At 45.1% G+C, this 22,406-nt stretch overlaps 1 protein-coding gene across 5 annotated transcripts in view; it reads left to right on the forward strand.

The window, feature by feature from the left end:
• Nucleotides 1-1,580: 1,580 nt before the first annotated feature.
• CHD8 (chromodomain helicase DNA binding protein 8) overlaps nt 1,581-22,406 on the forward strand; it is a 124,286-nt gene continuing 103,460 nt past the window's right edge. For 3 of the 5 annotated variants that reach the window (XM_077466867.1, XM_077466870.1, XM_077466871.1), the window contains exon 1: nt 1,581-1,713. The gene's annotated coding sequence lies outside the window, so the exon portion shown is untranslated. Of the gene's footprint in view, nt 1,753-21,388; nt 21,541-22,406 lie in introns of those variants that run through there. The other 2 variants (XM_077466868.1, XM_077466869.1) reach the window with 2 other exon arrangements.

The following is a 22,406-nucleotide window of genomic DNA, read 5'->3' on the forward strand; positions in this document are numbered from 1 at the left end:
TACCTTGAAACTTGTGACTTGATGTATGAAAAAGTACATGAGCTTCTTTGGAGCAGAGGCACGCATTTTTGGTTTCTATAGACTTCAATGGAGCACCTGAAAATGCACGCAACAATTGTTTTCATACAATTGCTTTTCTTCCCATCACCTAGCATTCCATTGGCTAAACCAACAATAGTCAAGTCTAAAAACGCCAGAAAAATAAGAGTACTAAAAAAGCTTGAAGAAGCTCAGGTATGAACCTAGCTTCAGCTGAACTCGCACGATTTCATTTCTGCATTTTAGTCCTGACTTCGGGGGGCAATCTGGGCGGGTTGTTGCACAGATTAGGGTTGCCACCTGTCCAGGATTCACCCGGACAGTCCGGGTTTTGAATTATGTGTCCAGGTTTCAGGCAGACTGAAACCCGGACACATTATTCAGACCGGGCTGTCGCTTGCTAAGTAAACAATATAGTCACACACAAATCTGTTGCTGTCTGGAAGCTGTGGACAGCTGTCTGGGGGCAAGTTCAGCATCACTCGGGGGCACGGCGATGATGTCGGCAAGGACATTTAGGCCACACCCACTGTTCGCTGTGACACTCTATGTGCATCGAATTACTACTCTCCTTGGGGTGTCCCAGGCCACTAAAGTGTTCGGGTTTGGCTTGAAAAAAAGGTGGCAACCCTAGCACAGATGCCTATTGAAATTGCACCCCGAAGTCGCCAAAAGTAGTACAGAAATGTATTTTGGAAATTGGTGTGGGACCGCACATGCGCCATTGCACCAATTCGGACAGTGCCATTGCCGGTGTTCTGCCTAATAGAGTCCGCCTATCAAATGCTGTCCGCTCCGTACTGCGCATGCGCAGTACGGAGCAGACGAAGCTTCGGAAAAACTCCGAAGCTGAACGGCGCCTGCGCCGTGAGTGGAGGAGGTAGCCCCACTATGCAAGCGGACATAGGGTTAAGAATTTTAGAGGGCCCCTCGCGGGCGAGCTTCGCTCGCCACGCTTCGGGCTCGGCCTCGCTCCGCTCGGCTCTTTTTATTCTAACTCTATGTCCACTTGGATAGTGGGGATAGAACCTGGACTCACGGCGCAGGCGCCGTTCATCCTCGGCAATTTTCGGAATCTGTGTTCCTGTGTACTGCGCATGCGCAGTACGCAGGGGACACCATCTGATGGAGGACACTATTTTACAAGACACCGGCAGTAGACGCCTATTTGGCGTGTGATTTGACCTGTCAAATTACATGCCAAATCGCTGCAATGTAAACCAGGGCTAAAATCCAATCTGTTAATATATATATATCAATGGTTTTGTTAAAACTGGTACATTTTAATGATAGACCTAATCACAGGGCTTCCAATTTAGAACGCCTGTCTTTTTTCTAACCACGACGATTTCCAATCAGGCACTATAAGGGCAGCCCTGCCTGAAGGGGCCATCTGCCCTCTCTTCCGTAGGTACTTCCTGAAGCGCGCAATCTAGCTTGTGCGCTTTGACGTTGCATACTTTCATTCGAGTGACGTGCGAACTGGCCAATGGAATCCCACATGGGGCGGGACTTGACGCCGAACTTGTTCAACCATTGACGGAGGCTGGGATGACGTAATGCGTAATGGTGTGAGGCTTAGCTGCACCGCGCTGCACGTCCATGCTCGGCATAGCCGGGACCAGCTCATAAAGGGTCAACAGCGGCCGAGACCCGGACAGCGTGACGTCACAGGTGAGACGGGGGCGTTGACGTCACGGAGTGGGGTCACAGGTGAGACGTGGGGGAGGGGGTATGACCCAGGCAGAAATCACTTATATGTACATCCCCACCTAACAAGTCCGTGTCGTAAGGCTGCGGGTAGATTAGATCGGCGGGGATGGGCTAATGGATCGTACCTGAGGGGGGAGGGAGGGGACTGTAGCGTCACCGAACACCGGCGGAGCCTTTAGTCACCGTTCACTCCCAGCACTGTATGAGGGGACTCTGTACTGCATTGTGTGTAATACGAGCTGCTTCTGTCCTCTACATCTCCATGGATGTTATCTAGTAGTGCCCCCTGGATTGTATAGTACCCATACCCTGGTGGGGAAACCTGAGAGTGACACCTCATCCCTTTAAACCCCAACACACATGAATTATACAGGTTCTGGGGCTGATTAAGGTGGTAATCAAACTCACTTGGTGACTCATCTGCATTAAATTAGCCTCAGAACCTGTGTAATTCATATGTGTTCGGGTTTAAAGGGATGAGGTGCCAACCCTAGGGTCACCTACCCATGCCTACGTTAAAGCATTACTGAAGCTATTTTTTAATTAAAATAATAAACCTGTTCTACTTCCCTGCTCCTATGCAATACCCCAAACCTCCTTTTCTGAGATCCCCCATGGCCTATCACTTCCATATCAAACTGCTTCCTATGGGAGTGTTTGTGTCTCTATAGACACACACAGTGCAACCCCGGTTCCTCCTCACTGGCTGTGATTGATGGCAGCAGGAGCCAATGGCTCTCTCTGCCGTTTCCCTGTCTAGTTAGGAGGGAGAGAGCCTCTGCACTGGATCTAGATGGGGCTCAGGTATGTATTGGGAGGGGGAAACCACATTCGAAAAGGTGTTTTTTTTTTTTTAACCCATATATAACAAACCCTGCCAGACTCTCTATTAGAGCCTGGCATAGCACACCGCATTAGTCTTTTATAAAAACGAGCGTTGTAAATTTAGAATGATGTTTAGGCCGGTCACATGACTTGGGGCTGCTGTACAAATGCGATATATGGCTTCTGCAGGAGGGGCCGAGATCTCCTCCCTCCGACATCAGCCTGGGAGATCACGCTCGGCCACTCCTGCAGTAGCCCTGGAAACTGTCCGAGAGTCACACGAAGATTGCACTAAATCAGTATTTACAATGCAAATTTTTTATAAAAGATGAATGCAGTGTGCTATGCCAGGCTATAAGAGAGGGGCTGGCAGGGACTATTTAGAATGTTTTTATTTTGCAGGGGGCGCCCAGAGATGACAGGCAGAGAGGAGAGCTGCGTATGACAGAGGGACGCACTTTGACCACGGTGGTCAAGGCTCAGCATCCCTGACCACTGTGGTCAGTACTAGGGATGAGCGCAGGCGTGTTCGCATGGTCCACGTGCAGAGCCCGCCAGGAAATCGGCGCTGCGCTAATCACAAGCAGTGAGACATTGCCCCGATGCGCGGCTGCAGACATCGGACAATGTCTCACTGCCTGTGATTAGCGCATCGCCGACTTCCTGGCGGGCTCTGCACATGGACCAAAGGAACACGCCTGAACTCAACCCTATTCAGTACAGAGAAGGGATACAGGAAGTGGCAGGTTCAGGGAGGTTTTTTTTTTTTTTTTACAGTTTAGAGGGGAGCAGGTTACACGGCACAAGCACTGTGCTGTTTAATCTGTTTTAAGGTACCAGGAAATCTATTATGTTTTTTTTTTGTTTTTTTTCTGTGTGTGGGGGGGTTTAACAAACCCTTTAATGCAGAGAATGCATTAAAGTGGAAGTAAACCTTCCTATCGTTTTCAGCCAAGGAAGCTGCCATCTTGGTCTGTTTGATCTTCAACTGCCAGGGTGTTTGCACATGTGATCAGTTATGACACCTGCCATTGGATGGTTTGACAGTTTGGTTGAGAGCATAACCAATGTGGCCGTTACATTTCCTGCACATACATACCGGGAATGTAACTTTTTTTAAACTTTTAAATCAATGAGTTTACTCCTGCCTTAAGGTAAAAAAATAAAATAAATAAAAAACCTTTAGCCTTTAGAGCCACGTTAAGAGGCCTCATTCAGGCTGGGTTCATGCTATTGCGAACACAGACCTCACATTCGATTCGCACTGCATTGCTGTGCAGATCACATGCGATGTCTGTGAGATGCAAATTCAGCCATACAGTTTTAATGGCTGAACTTGCATTGCATAAAAGGCTGCAGCAACCAAATGTGGCAGCAGGGGGGGGGGGGGGCTGGGGGGCTGGGGCAGTATCAAGTGGAACTTCCCCTTTTGTGCGGAGCACCGCTTTAAGTTTAATCGTTTTCAGCTTTACTGTATTCTCTGCATTAAGAGGGAACTTTAGTCAGAAAATTAAGTCCTGCTAGATCACTTCAGGCTTGCCTCTTGTGCTAGCTATTTAAAACATCTAAAATAATTGCCTATACTGTTTAAAATCCAGTAATAAACTGTCTCACCCTGCTCTGCACATGCTCAGTTGCTCTCCATTTTTAGGCACTGCCAAGTTTGTAGAGGCTGATCTGCTGATAGCCTTAAAGCAGATTGAAACCTTCCTATCCTTTCAGCTAATGTCACACTGAGGCACTTTACAGGTGCTATAACGCTAAAAATAGCGCCTGTAAAGCGCCTCTGTCACACCTGAGCGGTGCACTTGCGGGACATTACAAAAAAAAAAAAAGTCCTGGAAGCAGCATCTTTGCAGCACTTTAGAAGCAGTGTATACACCACTCCTAAAGTGCCCCTGCCCATTGAAATCAATGGGCAGCGCCGCCGAAACACTTTTAACCCTTTATTTGGCCGCTAGCGCGATTAAAAGCATCCCGCTAGCGGCCCGAAAAGCACCACAGAGCACTTTTAAGAGGGCAACACAAATGTAAACATGGTTTTTAACCTTCCTGTACCACCCATCAAAGCAGTAGGTAATTACATCAATAACAGAAGGATGGGGCAGTATAGACAGTCGTGTTATTTCTCTGAACTCTCCTTCTCTTTCCAGTGAAGCAGCGGTTAAATCCCTTTCCTGCTGTTATCCTTTTCTCCACAGTTTGTAGAGGGTGCCTGGTTTTCAGCATCTTGATTGGCTGGTTGGGGAATAACCGTATTCTGCGCATACGCAGCTCAGTGTGCATTCAGTAGAAAACTGCGATCAGGCAGTTAGGTGTTTGTCATTGCCTGCTAGCAGTCTTTTATTAATTAGATGTAGTTCCACTTTAAGGCATGTCACATTCTCTAGGCTTTACTGGAACCTGACGCCTCCATTGAGTTTGACTGCAGCACAACAAAAATGTGCTGATTAATTATTTTTTTAAACCTTTAAAATGATTTTTTTTTTCCATTGTGGAAAAACCTCAAAACCAAAGGTGGTGTTGGTAGTGTTTGTTAATGCATTTTAGCGTTTTGCTGCATGGTTCTTGAAGCAGGGCAACACTCGATATGAAGAATACCATATTTTCAATAGTTATGTTCATGTCTGAGTGGTGTCGTGTGAAGGATCTGTGGGTCAGAATTGTGCATCTTTGGCCCATAGATGGGAGTGCCTAAAAAGACTTGAAAAGTCAGAGGCCATAAATTTCATGATTCTGCTTCTATATGGCAAGTTGCGTGTGGAAAAACATACAAAAAAAAAAGCCTCTAAATGTCCTGGTTCACGATAAGTGTGAAAAAGGGGCGTTAAAGTAATCCTGTTTCAAGATAAGATGCTGGAAAGGTACGTGTAGAGACTCTCTTCCTGCGTTGTTTGACCTGGAAGTGACAGGGTCACTTTAAAGAAAATCTGTCACTTTGTCTTTTCAGGACAAGGTGACAGTTTTACATTACTGGTTACTTCCCCACTTACTGATACTTTTCTTTGCTGTGGTCCCTTGTCTCTGGGTCCATTTGCAGGAGAGCTAAGGAATTATCCAACGTGTGTGTGTGTGTGTGTGTGTTTGTGTGTGGGGGGGGGGGGTTGTTATGTGACCTTCTCGCCCTATTCCTAAAGTGCAATTTCCCACAAATAGAGCTTTCTTTTGGTGGTATTTGATCACCCCTGCCGTTTTTATTTTTTGCGTGACAATTTGTAAAAAAAACTAATTTTTTTGCTATAATAAATATCCCCCAAAATTGTATTAAAAAAACAATTTTTTTCCTCAGTTTAAGCCGATACGTATTCTTCTACATATTTTTGGTAAAAAAAATAAAATAAATCGCAATAAGCAATTATTGATTGGTTTGTGCAAAAGTTATAGTGTTTAAAAAAATAGGGGATAGTTTTATGGCATTTTTATTAATAATTTTTACTAGTAATGGAGGTGATCAGCAATTTTTATTGTGACATTATGGCGGATACATCGGACATTTTTGACACATTTTTGGGACCATTGTCATTTATACAGCAATCAGTTCTATACAAATGCACTGATTCCTGTGTAAATGGCACTGGCAGTGAAGGGGTTAACCGCTAGGTGCCAGTGTAGGGGTTAAGTGTGTCCTAGGGGCGTGTTTCCAACTGTGGGGGGGCGTGGCTGTGTTTTACACATCACTGATCTCTGCTCCAATCACATGGAGCAGAGATCAGTGTCACTGTTGCTAGGCAAAACAGAGAGATGCTTTTTTATTTTAGCATCTCCCCATTCTTCCTCCTTGTGAGACGATCTGGGGGATACCCAGGGCAATTGAGTCTGCGGGACCCGCGATCGGACTCACGGAGGTCCCGACTGGTGCTCACGCGATGGCACGCTGGCAAATTTAAAGGGACGTACCTGTATGCCTGTGCCATTCTGCCAACGTACATTGGCGCGCACCGGTCGGAAAGTGGTTAAGGAAGAAATAGAAGCAGCACTCTATTGGATACCTGCCAAATGTGGCATTGGGGGGGGGGGAGACAAATGAGCGGAAGTTCCACTTTTGGGTGGAACTCCGCTTTAAGGGTTTCAAAAAACAGTTACATTCCTGGCATGCCAGAATTGTCAAATCATCAAATGGCTGGTATCATGATTGATTGCAACACCATGGCAGCTGCAGATTAAATGGAGGCTAAGAAGGCAGCTTCCTTTGGCTGAAAAGGATAGAAGGGTTTAGTACCGGTTTAACTGCAACAAAGGAAAATAAAGTCTCCTGCCCTGCTAGACAGAGCTCTGCTGTGTGTCATAACAGTGTAAATCCCAGGATTGGAAGGACAGAAATGCAAATACTTGAGCGGATAAAACTACTGTTATATGTATTTAAAGCTGCATGATTAATCGTTAAAAAAACATGATCTTGATTCAACCCCCCCACGATCCTAATCCAGCATTTCCAATGATTCCTGTAACAAATGCAGAGTGTTTTCTCTCACTCGGCTGTCAAAAAAACCCCAAAAAAACAGCAAATGTTTACAAACATTGTCAGCGCTGGGAAATTACTTTAAACAACGTATCATTTGGTTCCTTTAGATCAAATGAATGAACTTCGGTCCGTAAATGAGGTCATTTTAACCCTTAAAGACAGCCTGTTTCTGACACTTGTTGCTTACAAGTTAAAATCCGCATATTTTGCTAGAAAATTACTTAGAACCTCCAAATTATTTTATATATATATATATATATATATATATATATATATCGCTCTCCAAATTATATAATTAGCAGAGACACTAGGGAATAAAATGGCGGTTGTTACAATATTGTATGTCACACACAATTTACGCAACAGTCTTTCAAATGCAATTTTTTAGGAAAAAATACACTTCATTGAGTTAAAAAAAAAATAAACAGTGAAGTTAGCCCAATTTTTTTATTTTTTTTGTATAATGTGAACGATGATGTTACGCCACAAGAATTGTAATCTTTATTCTAAGAAAAAAATTGTGATTCTCATTTTACCCAGAATCGTGCAGCTCTATTTTATATATGTATTTCATCGGTATATCTTTAGCTGTGTATCTGAAGTTCTGTGTATATATATATATATATATATATATATATATATATATATATATATATATATATATATATATATAATTATTTCAGGTACTTCTATAGTGCCGACAATTTCCTCAGCACTTCTCATTTATATTGTACATTCACATCAGTCCCTGCTTTCAAGGAGCATACAGTCTAAGGTCCCTAACTCACATTAATTCATACACACACACACTAGGGCCAATTTAGACAGGAGCCAATATATCCTACCAGCATGTCTTTGGATTGTGGGAGGAAAGCGGTGTACCCGATGGAAATCTGTGCAGGCAGTAGGTGTAGTTTATAAACCCCATCAGCGTTTTTCCCTGTCTGTGTCTCTGTTGGAGATTTTTGTTTGCGTGACAACATTCAGTGATACAGAAGTGAGGGGGGAAAATCTTCCCAATGAAGCCTTGGCCAAAAAAACTGAGATGCCTTGTGATGATTCTGACAAGGCTTTCACCAAGGAAGTTGGTATTTGCATAACAAGTTGCTGATAAACATATCACACTTTGTAGCAGTGATTAGTGATGTTTACCAATATCTCCTTTTTTTTTTTTCCTCTCTGATTTGTAGCTAGTTACAAAGTTGCTCCTATAACTGGATACAATGTTTATCTATGTAGCTACAAATTGCCCCATGGCAAAAAAGGAAGAGAAGTGCCAGGCAAATTCTAGTGCAGCATTGTTTTATTTGATTAAAATACAAATGTTTGACAATATAAGGTGCACTTACAAGTGAGTGCCACCGGGGTGTCCCTGTGGAAGAGTCCATGAGTGCCGGGTGTCAGTGGGAAGCTGAAGCCTCATGGCTTTTCTGTTATGCTGGATCTAGAAAGCACCTACCCTCACTAGCACTATGTAAGTGCACCTTATATTGTCAACAATTTGTATTTTAATAATATAATGCTGCACTAGGATTTGCCTGACGCTTCTCTTCCTTATTTGCCTTCCTTTTCCCATAGAGATCAGGTCCCCCAGCCCACACCTGATGCAGCCCTTGTTTCAGAGACTTGGGGGGGGGGGGTGACAGGGGCACAACCCTTAGACCTCCATGTTCAATGTGTTCATTTCAGGACTTTGATCAATTCTTTTTTTTGTTTTTTTTTGTTTTACAAAAACGTTTAGTTGTTTATTTGTTTTATTCAATTTTTGCCTCTACAATCTATTTTTATTGTTGCTATTGATGAACCAACATACTTATGCATGTCCTCCCACCATTTTTCATAATTGGGTGTAAACATAAAACAAGACACTGTAAGCAGGCAGGTCTTTTAGCCTCATGCACACTAGACCTTTTTACAGCTGCCCCAAATGGGCATCTGGCTTTTTTTTTGTTCCCGCCTCTAAAATCCCCTGCATGTTGGCCTGTTTGTCCATGCACACATAGATTTAGGCAGAAAGTTTGGGCAGAAAAAAACAATTGAGGCTTGTAAACATGCATTAACACTAGGCGCATTTAGCACTTGAGTGTTAATTAATTTCAATGGGCAGAATAAATTATTTCTTTCTGGCCAATGAAATTAATTAAAGCGGGAGTCCGCCGTTTTTTATATTTTTTTTTTAAAGCCAGCAGCTACAAATACTGCAGCTGCTGACTTTTAAAATAATGACACTTACCTGTCCAGCGCGCCCGCGATGTCGGCACCCGAAGCCGATCTCTCGATCGTCTCTCGGGTGCTGCCGCCGCCATCTTTGGTATGGGAATCGGGAAGTGGAGCCTTGCAGCTTCATTTCCCAGTTCCCTACTGCGCATGTGCGAGTCGCTCTGCGCAATAAGGATGGTCCCCGCTGTCTCTGGGATCCGTGTGTTTCCCAGCAGACAGCGGGGGACCTTAGAAAAGGGGCGTACCTTCTGCAGATATCTATGTACTGTACAGGTATCTGCACCCCCCTCCCCCCTGAAAGGTGCCAATTGTGGCGCCGGAGCGGGGGAGGGTTCCAATGATTGGAAGCTCCACTTTAGGGTGGACCTCCGCTTTAATACCCAAGTGCTTGACATGAGTAAACATGTTACACACTTCTACAAATATCAGGCGTCTTTTGTCAAAACGCTGCTGCCAGGATTAGAGTTTAGAAAATGTCCTGTGTTCGTGTGTGAGGCCTAATTAAAAAAAAAAAAATACCTGTTCACAAATTTGTTTAGGATTTTATACTGAGATGCGCATGCACGGCTCCATGAATATTCTCAGCACACCTTGAGGCTGGCATAAATAAACTCTTGTGCCTACGTGTGGGAGTTAAATCATGCCACACTGACCATTTAAGACAAAGATCCTCACCTGGAAAAAGATGGGGCTGGTCAGGGAGCTCAGTCCTCTCATCACCTCTGGAGCAGAGGTGACCCTCTTCAGACCTTAAGGGTACTGATGTATGAACATCAAAATCCTGGAAGAAAATTTCTGCGTAAAAACACAAGGATACACTGTATAATACATGTGCATTTGCATGTACATAATTCTTCTAGCTGTGCTTGGGGTGTCATACATGTGTATTTGCACATACATGTGTAAAATACTGCCCAGCAATGCAGTTCTTTTTTCCTACTGATCTATATACAGAGCAAGTTTGTGCAGCAGTGTGTACATGCCCATTAAAAACAATGGTCTGCCGTTAGATCTGTAAAAAAAAAAAAAAAAAAAAGTCTAAAATTGTTGTGTTTTTAGGTGTCTGTGTGCAAGAGGCCTAACAGTCCTAGTCCTGGCTTCCAATATGTTTCTGGGTGGTATAGGAGGTGACCTCTGTGTGCCTCTTGGGGTAGCTGCAGTCTTCTAATTCTGCGAGAATGGGCTCTGGGCTAATCCAGGGGCACATCCTTATGTTTTTTTGAGCACCCAGCTTTCTTAGGGGTTAGCAGTAAGGTATGGGGATATCAGCTGCAACTTTCATATGCTGGGTAGAAGGTCATTTTTCTTTCCTTCATTTTATTTCTAAAAGGCCTTTGCAGGTGATTTGGATTTTGGGGGGGGGGGGGGGGGGGGTTGGGCTTTTCATAGAGTGCTCCTTGGATTTTCATGGCACGCGAGGCTATGCACTAAACTGCATTGTGGTGTCATTAGGGTTGGTGTTTCCTAGTGCGGTAAAACATACTGTCCCTACCGGAATATTTTTTCCCATAGAACACTGCATATAATGGCAATAATAGTGCAACTAGCAAATCTGAATAACAATATCATATGAACATAATAAGACTCAAAGTTTAACATTTTAAAGAACTATGTTTATGTTAACATTAAAATGTACTAAAATAATACAGTGGTGTGAAAAAGTGTTTGCCCCCTTCCTCATTTCCTGTTCCTTTGCATGTTTGTCACACTTAAGTGTTTCGGAACATCAAACCAATTTAAACAATAGTCAAGGACAACACAAGTAAACACAAAATGCAATTTGTAAATGAAGGTGTTTATTATTAAAGGTGAAAAAAAATCCAAATCATCATGGCCCTGTGTGAAAAAGTGATTGCCCCCTAAACCTAATAACTGGTTGGGCCACCCTTAGCAGCAACAACTGCAACCAAGCGTTTGCGATAACGTGCAATGAGGCTTTTACAGCGTCCTGGAGGAATTTTGGCACACTCATCTTTGCAGAATTGTCCTAATTCAGTTACATTAGAGGGTTTTCGAGCATGAACGGCCTTTTTAAGGTCATACCACAACATCTCAATAGGATTCAGGTCAGGACTTTGGCTAGGCCACTCCAAAGTCTTCATTTTGTTTTTCTTCAGCCATTCGGTGGTGGACTTGCTGGTGTGTTTAGGATCATTGTCCTGCTGCAGAACCCAAGTTTGTTTCAGCTTGAGTACACGAACAGATGGTCGGACATTCTCCTTCAGGATCTCTTGGTAGACAGCAGAATTCATAGTTCCTTTTATCACGGCAAGTCTTCCAGGTCCTGAAGCAGCAAAACAGCCCCAGACCATCACACTACCACCACCATATTTTACTGTTGGTATAATGTTCTTTTTATGAAATGCAGTGTTCCTTCTACGCCAGATATACTTGGACACACACCTTCCAAAGAGTTCCACTTTTGTCTCATCAGTCCACAGAATGTTGTCCCAAAAGTCTTGGGGATCATCAAGATGTGTTGTGGAGAAATTGAGACGAGCTTTGATGTTCTTTTTGCTCAGCAGTGGTTTTCTCCTTGGAACTCTGCCATGCAGGCCATTTTTGCCCAGTCTTTTCCTGATGGTGGAGGCATGAACGCTGACCTTAACTGAGGCAAGTGAGGCCTGCAGTTCCTTGGACGTTGTTGTGGGGTCTTTTGTGACCTCTTGGATGAGTCGTCGCTGCGCTCTTGGGGTAATTTTGGGCGGCCGGCCACTCCTGGGAAGGTTCACCACTGTTCCATGTCTTCGCCATTTGTGGATAATGGCTCTCACTGTGGTTCGCTGGATTCCCAAAGCTTTGGAAATGGCTTTATAACCCTTTCCAGACTGATAGATCTCAATTACTTTCTTTCTCAATTGTTCCTGAATTTCTTTGGGTCTCTGCATGATGTGTAGCTTTTAAGGATCTTCTGGTGGACCTTACTGTGTCAAGCAGCTCCTATTTAAGTGATGCCTTGATTGTGAACAGGTGTGGCAATAATCAGACCTGGGTGTGGCTAGAGAAATTGAACTCAGGTGTGGACAACCACAGTTATAGTATGTTTTAACAAGGGGGGCAATCACTTTTTCACACAGGGCCATGATGGTTTGGATTTTTTTTCACCTTTAATAATAAACATCTTCATTTACAAATTGCATTTTGTGTTTACTTGTGTTGTCCTTGACTATTGTTTAAATTGGTTTGATGTTCCGAAACACTTAAGTGTGACAAACATGCAAAGGAACAGGAAATGAGGAAGGGGGCAAACACTTTTTCACACCACTGTAAATACACTTATTTAATAATTTTATATGAAATGTTCAGTATCCCCCCAGCCTGCCAAAGTGCTCTGTCCTGCTGCTGCAGAGTGACAGCAGGACAGGCAGTAGGGCACTGAGCAGACTAGTACTTGGGAGTCTACCACTCTATTCTAACAGCAGGAACAGGAAAGATCAGGAGACACTGGGCAGGTTAGCATTGGGCTCTGTCTAGCTCCTGTCTAGCATGCCACAGTGTGCTGCAGGGTGTTGGGTAGGCTAGTTACAGGCTACACACAGTGCACACCCAAAACAGGCCAATGTAAAAGAGGTTGGTGCTGGTGCATTCGATCTGTGTGCTGTCATGGATGGGGGTGACCCCATCATGGTCAGCAATCCCTGACTACTTGATGGTGTCATCTGGATGCAGGCCACACTCCCATAGTGACACCATTAGTGCACTGCCAGGAAAGGTTCAGGTCCATTGTTAAGGGATGCAATATACATTAAAGCGGTAGTAAACTGCATCATTAAAAAAATCCCCTGCAAGGCAATGGAAAATACTTGCCTTAGAATGAAGCCCCCCCCAGTGACATGCTGACAGGGCTTTTTTTTTTTTTTTTTTTTTTTTTCCTGGGCTTCCTTCTGGGTTTGTAGGCTCCGTCTGTATGATTGGTTGAGGCCGTAATGATGTTGCTCCTGCGCATCTGTGTGGGAACCCTCAGCTGCGGCACGGAGCTCTGAAGGTCTGGCATGGTATACCAGACCTTTGGAGCTCATGTGCTGGTGACGTCACCGGCTGCATGTAGTGTGAATATCCCCTAAACACTGCAAGTTTAGGAGCTAGTCACTGCACCTACAGGTAGGCTTTATTATAGGCTTACCTGTAGGTACAAATTTAAAAGAAGTAGTTACTACCACTTTAACCACTTTCAGACCGGACCATTTTGCTGGTAAATGACCAGAGGTCTTTTTACACTTTGGCACTGCGCTGCTTTAACTGGTAATTGCGCGGTCATGCAATGTTGTACCCAAACAAAATTTGCGTCCTTTTCTTCCCACAAATAGAGCTTTCTTTTGATGGTATTTGATTGCCTCTGCGATTTTTATTTTTTGCGATATAAACGTAAAAAGACCGCAAATTTTGAAAAAAAATGATATTTTCTACTTTTTGTTATTAGAAAAATCCAATAAACTCAATTTTAGTCATACATTTAGGCCAAAATGTATTCAGCCACATGTCTTTGGTAAAAAAAAAGTCAATAATTGTATATTTATTGGTTTGCGCAAAAGTTGTCACATCTACAAACTAAGGTACGTTTTCTGGAATTTACGCAGCTTTTAGTTTACGACTGCCTATCTCATTTCTTGAGGTGCTAAAATGACAGGGCAGTACAAAACCCCCCCAAATGACCCCATTTTGGAAAGTAGACCCCCTAAGGAAATTGATAAGAGGCATGTTGAGCCCATTGAATATTTTATTTTTTTGCCTCAAGCGATTGAATAATGACAAAAAAAAAATTTTTTTTTTTTTTTTACACAAAGTTGTCACTAAATGATATATTGCTCACACATGCTATGGGCGTATGTGAAATGACACCCCAAAATAAATTCTGCTGCTTCTCCTGAGTACGGGGATACCACATATGTGGGACTTTTTGGGAGCCTAGCCGCGTACAGGGCCCCGAAAACCAAGCACCGCCTTCAGGCTTTCTAAGGGCGTAAATTTTTGATTTCACGCCTCACTACCTATTACAGTTTTGAAGGCCATAAAATGCCAAGATGGCACAAAACCCCCACAAATGACCCCATTTTAGAAAGTAGACACCCCAAGCTATTTGCTGAGAGGCATGTTGAGTCCATGGAATATTTTATATTTTGCCACAAGTTGCGGGAAAATTACAAACTTTTTTTTTTTTTTTTTTTTTTCACAAAGTTGTCACTAAATGATATATTGCTCATGCATGCCATGGGCATATGTGAAATGACACCCCAAAATAAATTCTGCTGCTTCTCCTGAGTACGGGGATACCACATATGTGGGACTTTTTGGGAGCCTAGCCGCGTACGGGGCCCCGAAAACCAAGCACCGCCTTCAGGCTTTCTAAGGGCGTAATTTTTTGAGTTCACTTCTCACTACCTATTACAGTTTTGAAGGCCATAAAATGCCAAGATGGCACAAAACCCCCACAAATGACCCCATTTTAGAAAGTAGACACCCCAAGCTATTTGCTGAGAGGCATGTTGAGTCCATGGAATATTTTATATTTTGCCACAAGTTGCGGGAAAATTACAAACTTTTTTTTTTTTTCACAAAGTTGTCACTAAATGATATATTGCTCACGCATGCCATGGGCATATGTGAAATGACACCCCAAAATAAATTCTGCTGCTTCTCCTGAGTACGGGGATACCACATATGTGGGACTTTTTGGGAGCCTAGCCGCGTACGGGGCCCCAAAAACCAAGCACCGCCTTCAGGCTTTCTAAGGGCGTTACAGTTTTGAAGGCCATAAAATGCCAAGATGGCACAAACCCCCCCCCCCCAAATGACCCCATTTTAGAAAGTAGACACCCCTAAATTTAGGGGTACACTAGTGAGACTAGGTAATAAATGGCGGGTGCCCTGAAACTATAAAAAAATAACTAACCAACCAGCGTCACCTGTAACAGTTATATGGTGATCACTGGTGAAAGGGTTAACTAGGGGGCAATCAGGGGGCTTTATGCGGTAGTATATGGGGGTCCCTGGCGCTATAAAAAGCTGCGGCGAACCTAAATACCTACCTGCCTAACTAGCGTCACCTGTGACACTAATACAGCGATCAGAAAAACGATCGCTTATTAGGCTGGGTTCACACTGGAGCGATGCGGGAACGCCACGAATGCGCGGCGGGTTCCCGCATCGCATGCCTCCCGGCGGCAGTTCACACTGCCCTATGCGAACTGCTGGGAGTGTCAGTGAAATGTTAATGACACCCCCAGATCAGTTCGCATATCGCAGTGCGATCTGCAAACTTGGATCGCATGGTGTGAACACCCATGCGATCCGATTCTGCTGCGGACCAAAAAAAGGGTCCCGTGCGAGTTTGCGGCGGGTGCGGCGGGTGCGACACGAATTCAGCCATACTATCTGTATAGCTGAACTCGAATCGCACAGAGATCGGATGTGATTTGCACTGCAGTGCGGTGCGAATCACATCCGTTCTCATAAACCGCTGCAATGTGAACCCAGCCTTAGTGACACTGGCGACGGGGGGTGATCACGGGGTTAAACCTTTATTGGGGGGGTTAGGGGGGTACCTTAGAACTAAAGGGGGCTAACCCTAACTGCCCTAACAGTTATTAGTCACAAATGACACCTGCCGGGTGATCAGGGGGTTAAACCTTTATTAGGTAATAAATGGCGGGTGCCCTGAAACTATAAAAAAATAACTAACCAACCAGCGTCACCTGTAACAGTTATATGGTGATCACTGGTGAAAGGGTTAACTAGGGGGCAATCAGGGGGCTTTATGCGGTAGTATATGGGGGTCCCTAGCGCTATAAAAAGCTGCGGCGAACCTAAATACCTACCTGCCTAACTAGCGTCACCTGTGACACTAATACGGCGATCAGAAAAATGATCGCTTATTAGGCTGGGTTCACACTGGAGCGATGCGGAAACGCCGCGAATCCGCGGCGGGTTCCCGCATCGCATGCCTCCCGGCGGCAGTTCACACTGCCCTATGCGAACTGCTGGGAGTGTCAGTGAAATGTTACTGACACCCCCAGATCAGTTCGCATATCGCAGTGCGATCTGCAAACTCGGATCGCATGGTGTGAACACCCATGCGATCCGATTCTGCTGCGGGCCAAAAAAAGGGTCCCGTGCGAATTTGCGGCGGGTGCGGCGGGTGTGGCGGGTGCGGCGGGTGCGGCGAATGGCTGAACTCGAATCGCACAGAGATCGGATGTGATTTGCACTGCAGTGCGGTGCGAATCACATTCGTTCTCATAAACCGCTGCAATGTGAACCCAGCCTTAGTGACACTGGCGACGGGGGGTGATCACGGGGTTAAACCTTTATTGGGGGGGTTAGGGGGGTACATTAGAACTAAAGGGGGCTAACCCTAACTGCCCTAACAGTTATTACAGTCACAAATGACACCAATGCAAAAAAAAAAAAAAAAAAAATGACATTGGTGTCACTGTGACTGGGGGGCAGGGGTAATTGGGGGGGTGATCGGGGGGTAAAGGGGGGGTGTGAGTGTGCCTGGCATGTTCTACTGTGTGTGGGATGTGTTGGTGCAACTCACTGATCCGCTCTCCTCCGTGTCGGAACGAAAAATACCGACACGGAGGAGAGAATACATCACTTCCTCTCCTGTGTTTACATTACAGGAGAGGAAGTGATGTCACCGGGGATTTCCATTCGTCGGGAGCGATCGCGAGGGGGTGGCCATGAATGAATGGCCGTCCCCTCGTCCGGGATCGCTCCCGAACGAAAACCGACCGCCGCAGGCACCGGGCGGGGGCCCGATCGGGCCCCCGACCCGCGGGAGGCAAAGCACGTACATGTACGTGCTTATGCCTGCCCGTGCCATTCTGATGACGTACATCGGCGTGAGGCGGTCGGCAAGTGGTTAAAGAGGAAGTAAACCCCTTCAAACCACTTTGACCTACAGGTAAGCCTAGATTAAGGCTTACCTGTAGGTCCAAGCAATATCTCCTAAACCTATATGGTTTAGGAGATATTTGCCCGAAAATGGGCACCGCTGTCTACGGCGCATGCGCCGTAGACAGCGGCGCGCAGGCGCACTAAATGCAGCAAGTCCAAGAATGGATTTGCCTAATTTGTCGACTCCCGTGCGCATGCGCGGGAGTGACGTCATCGCGGCTTCGCCGAATGGCAGCGGCGGAGCTGCGACTCCCGTGCGCATGCGCGGGAGTGACGTCATCGCGGCTTCGCCGAATGGCAGCGGCGGAGCTGCGAGACGCGACTCCCGTGCGCATGCGCGGGAGTGACGTCATCGCGGCTTCGCCGCTGTCATTGGTCGGAGCTGCGAGACGCCACCAGCAAAATGGATGCGGCGGACTACAGGGATCAGCGGCGACTTCGCTGGCTCCTGTGTCAGGTAAGTGACACATAATGAGCTACTATGCGATGCATAGTAGTCCATTATGCTTTACCTTTGCAGGGAAAAAAAGAGGAAGTAAACCCATCAGGGTTTACTTCCTCTTTAACCACTTGCCCACTGCTGGCCGTCATGTGACGTCCTGGACTTTCAGTGGTGATATCTGAATGATGCCTGCAGTTACAGACATCATTCAGATATCAATCTCTTCTGCTGTTCAGCCACTTGATCGTTCTTACAGGCAGCGTGAGGGGAACCAGAGAAGGAATCCACTGCTGCCTCTCCGAGGCCCGGGCGCAATGTTATGACATCAAGTCTGGGCCGGCAGAAGTAAACAAAGCTGGGAACTTGGCAGGAAAGGCTAGGATCGTGAATTTTTATTTTTTTTGTATCTCAGCCTTTCCTGCCTAGAGGAGAGATATGGGGTTTTATAGCCCCCATATCTCTCCATAAAGAGGACCTGTCACACACCATTCCTATTACAAGGGATGTTTACATTCCTTGTAATAGGAACAAAAGTGATCAAAAAACATTTTTTTTTAAAGGGCGAAAGTGTAAAAATAAAATAATGTAAATACAATAAAAAAATATATATACGCGCCCCCCCACAAGCTGGCACGCAGAAACGAACGCATATGTAGGTCACGCCCGTTTATGTACCACACATATGAGGTAGCACCGTGATAGTTAAGAGTTAGAGCAACAATTCTAGCACTAGACCTCTTCCTCTGTAACTCTAAACATGTGACCTGAAAAAAAAAATTATATATAATTATTATATTTGTCACCTATGGAGATTTATTTTTAACCACCACTAGCTGACCAGCCGCCACAGTTATACTGCTGCAGGTTGGCTGGCTGGGGAAATCGCCGTAGCTGTACATCGCTCCTTTAAGACGTCACAGCAGGCGCGTGTGCATGGGAGTCGCGATGACCGCCGGGCACCCGTGATTGCTCGTGACAGAGCAAGAACCGGGATCTGGGTGTAAACAGATAAAAACACATCCCGATTCTCTCAGGGGAGAGATCAGCATTCATACAAAGTATGAACACTGATTGGTCTCCTCCCCCCTGCAGTGAGAACACACCTAGAGAACACAGTTGACCCCTTGATCGCCCTCTAATGTTAACCCCTTCCCTGCCAGTGACACTTATACAGTAATCGATGGCTTTAGCTCTGATCACCTGATAAATGTCAATCGTCCCAAAATAGTGTCAAGTGTTCAATCTGTCACAGTCCTGATAAAAATTGCAGATCGCCGCCATTACTAGTAAAAAAAGAAAAATAATAATTAAAAAATGACATCTATCCCCTATTTTGTAGAAGCTATAACTTTTTTGCACAAACCAATCAAAATTTAATATAGGCTTATTGCATTTTTTTTTTTTTTTACCAAAAATATGTAGAATACATATCAGCCTAAACTGAGGAATTTAAAAAAAATAGCAAAAACCACAGAATATTGTTTTTTTTTTTTTTTTTGCAATATTTATTTTTTTGCACTATAAACAAAAAAACAACACAGAGATGATCAAATACCGCCAAAAGAAAGCTCTATTTGTTTGGAGAAAAAAGGACATAAATTTTGTTTGGGTAAAGCGTTGCACGATCACGCAATTGTCAGTTAAAGCGACGCAGTGCCAAATCCCAAAAAATGGTCAGGAAGGGGAGAAAATCCTTTGCGGGGCTGAAGTGGTTAAGTACTGAAGTTTGGCACCATATCACAAGGGTGTGTAATTTTAAAGCGTGACATGTGAGGTATACATTTACTCAACTTATCATCCACTGTCACATTATACAAAAAAATTGGCTAATTTTAGTGTGTGTGTGTGTGTGTGTGTGTGTGTGTGTGTGTTTTTTTTTTTTCTTTTTTTTTTTTAACTCTCATAAAAATAAAACATTATATATTATATATATATCTCAATCATATTTTGTATTTATCGGCGTATAACATGCACCCCAAGTTTAGGAGGCAAGTTTAAGGAAAAAAAAACTTACATTTTTAAATGCCCATCAATGCAGCCTTGCACTGTCCCCCTGCAGCCTTGCCCAAAATTACAGCATGGTTTCGTTTTTAAATTTGCCGCCTAGATCTTTGGCTCCTCCCGCCACCGAGTGTACTCTGTTCCGCTCGCAGTAACGCCCCTTGGCCCGGCTCCTATGATGGACACAACACTGGGCCAATGGTGGGACGTAAAGGCTAGGAGGCGGGACTGGGCGTGACTGTGAGCGGAGCTGAGTACACAGTACACTCGGCTCTGCAAACGTTGGCGGTGTTCCACAGACAGCACAGATCAGTGTATAACACACACCCACGATTTTCCTAATTTTAAGGGGAACAAAAGTATGTGTTATACGTCGATAAATACGGTGTGTGTGTATAATATATATTTATATTATAGTGTGTGTTTGGGGGTTCTGAGTAATTTTTTAGCCATGTAGGAAAGGAGTGCTGAAATTCGCCTGGTGGGCAGGTGGTTAAAGTGTGAACCTAGACATTTTCAGTAACTTCCTGATTCATCTAAGGAACAGGAAGTGAGGAGAAATCTCCACAATGGGACATGGAAGCAAAAATAAGTGGGGGGATGTACCTCTTCCCCCACACCCCCAACTTTTTGAGATGGGGAAATGAGGGACACCTATGAGCAAAAGCATGCAGGCATAGGACACACACCCTTAAGGCCGGGTTCACACCGCTGCGATGCGGGAACGCCGCAAATCCGCGGCGTTTTCCCGCCGGCAGTTCACACTGCCCTATGCGGACGGCTGGGAGTGTCAATGATATGTTAATGACACCCCCAGATCCGTCCGCATATCGCAGTGCGATCTGCCGACTCGCACAGGAATCGGATCGCATGGTGTGAACCCCCATGCGATCCGATTCTGTTGCGGACCAAAAAAAGGGTCCTGTGCGAGTTTGCTGCGGGAGCGATGCGAATTCAGCCATACTATCTGTATGGCTGAACTCGCATCGCTACAGAGATCGGATGTGAGTTGCGGTGTGACTCACATCCGGATCTCCCCCCGCAGCAGTGTGAACCCAGCCTCAAGGAGAATTGTACAAAAAACAAGATTGGTTAAACACACAAGTGCCTTTTTACCACTTTTATTCCTTTATATTGGCTTTTGGAATTTACAAATGCAGCAATTTAGAAATCAGATGAAAGGTTTAGTACTGGAAAACACTTTTTGATAGATAAAAAGTGTGTTTTATTTACAACTGTATGGATCAGACCAAAATGAGGGACACATGAGGAGGAAAGAGGGACATTGCTCCAAATCAGGGACAGTCCCTTGAAATCAGTGATAGTTGCGCTATGCCTTCCCTACTATGGAATTGAAGCACCCACATTGGAGGCCGCTTGTATGTAGGTACACACTTGTGGCTCAGGCAGTTGTTTGTCCTCTGAGGAGTGTCGCACCGGTTGCTATGTATTATAGGTCACACGCTGTCTGTATTGAGGTGTGTACGGTCTCCGTTAACCCTTATTACTAGGCGCAGGGCCCCGCCTTCCTCGGTCAGCCGGAGGAAGTAGAGCGGCGGGCCGGAGCCGAGCGCTCCAGGATATCCAGGTCCGTCGCCTGTTTCTTTGCCGGCTTTCATTCATTCCCCGGCGTCGGGTCTGTAATCGAGACTGGCTTCGCTCTTGCCTTGGAAACCGCTAGGCCTCAGTGTGGTGGGAGGGGCGAAGCTCTCAGCCTAGCTTTAGTCTTTGGGTCCCGTACATGATTGACTATGCATGGAGCCAGTGAGTCGGAAAGCGGCGGCACGAGCAGTGTGGGCGGAGCCTGCGCTGGGTTAGGTTGCACCGTGTGTATCTGTATGGGGAGGAGAGAGCTCAGTGTGCAGCAGCATGTGTGTGACCGGGGGACTGCTACATGTGTATACTTGGCTAGTTTGTAAACAGCTCATCTGGACAGCAAGTAAGTGCACGAGGGGCCGACTATTCCTATTATATTGGGGCTGTATGATCGTAGAGGGGCACTGATAGGAGAACGGGCACACACACTCGGGTCCTTACTGTTACACCAATATTCTATGTATACATACAATGTAATGCATCCAGATATGATCATAATGCCATAGAGGGTAATAGACCTGCTTTATAGCATGACTAGGTAAAGTGCTAGCCACATGTATGTGTATAGATCACCTGTGTGCTGATATGGCCAATAATGTGATTGCTGAACAGCAGAAGAATCGCATTAAGCCACTTGTCAGGGATCATGGTTGTCACCTGGCTGTGGAGTAGGCATCCTTAAAGAGGTTGTAAACTCTGGGGGGAAAAAACAAACATTAGACAAAGGCATAATGAGCTAGTATGCATCACATACTAGCTCATTATCAAATACTTACCTTAGACCGAAGGCCTCCAGGGGTGCCCGCACGCAGCTGAGACGGCTGATGTCTTCAGCGTAGTTTCTTCTGAGTTTGCAAGCTCTGGCATTGTGATTGGCTGGAGCTGTGATGACGTCACTCCCGTGCATGTGTCCAGGAGCAGCAGTTTATGGCACAGGGCTCAGAAAGAACGGCACCCATGACCGATCCTTCAGATCACGTGCGCCAGTGATGTCACTAGCTGTGTATAATGTAAATCGCTCTTAAATGGTACACGTTTGGGAGATATTTTGAACTACTGGTAGGTAAGTCTTATTATAGGTAAATGGTAAGCAGAGGGGGTTTACTTCCTCTTTAAAGCGATGGAGAGCTACCTCAACGATATGGGAGAAGTCCAAGATCACCGGGTACAATGTCTCCTCCTCACACCTGATTTAAACCCCTAATTGCC

Source organism: Lithobates pipiens, unplaced genomic scaffold (assembly GCF_037356315.1).
Source record: "Lithobates pipiens isolate NorthernLeopardFrog02 unplaced genomic scaffold, aLitPip1_a1.2 Scaffold_4, whole genome shotgun sequence".
In the NCBI taxonomy this organism is placed as follows: Eukaryota; Metazoa; Chordata; class Amphibia; order Anura; family Ranidae; genus Lithobates; species Lithobates pipiens.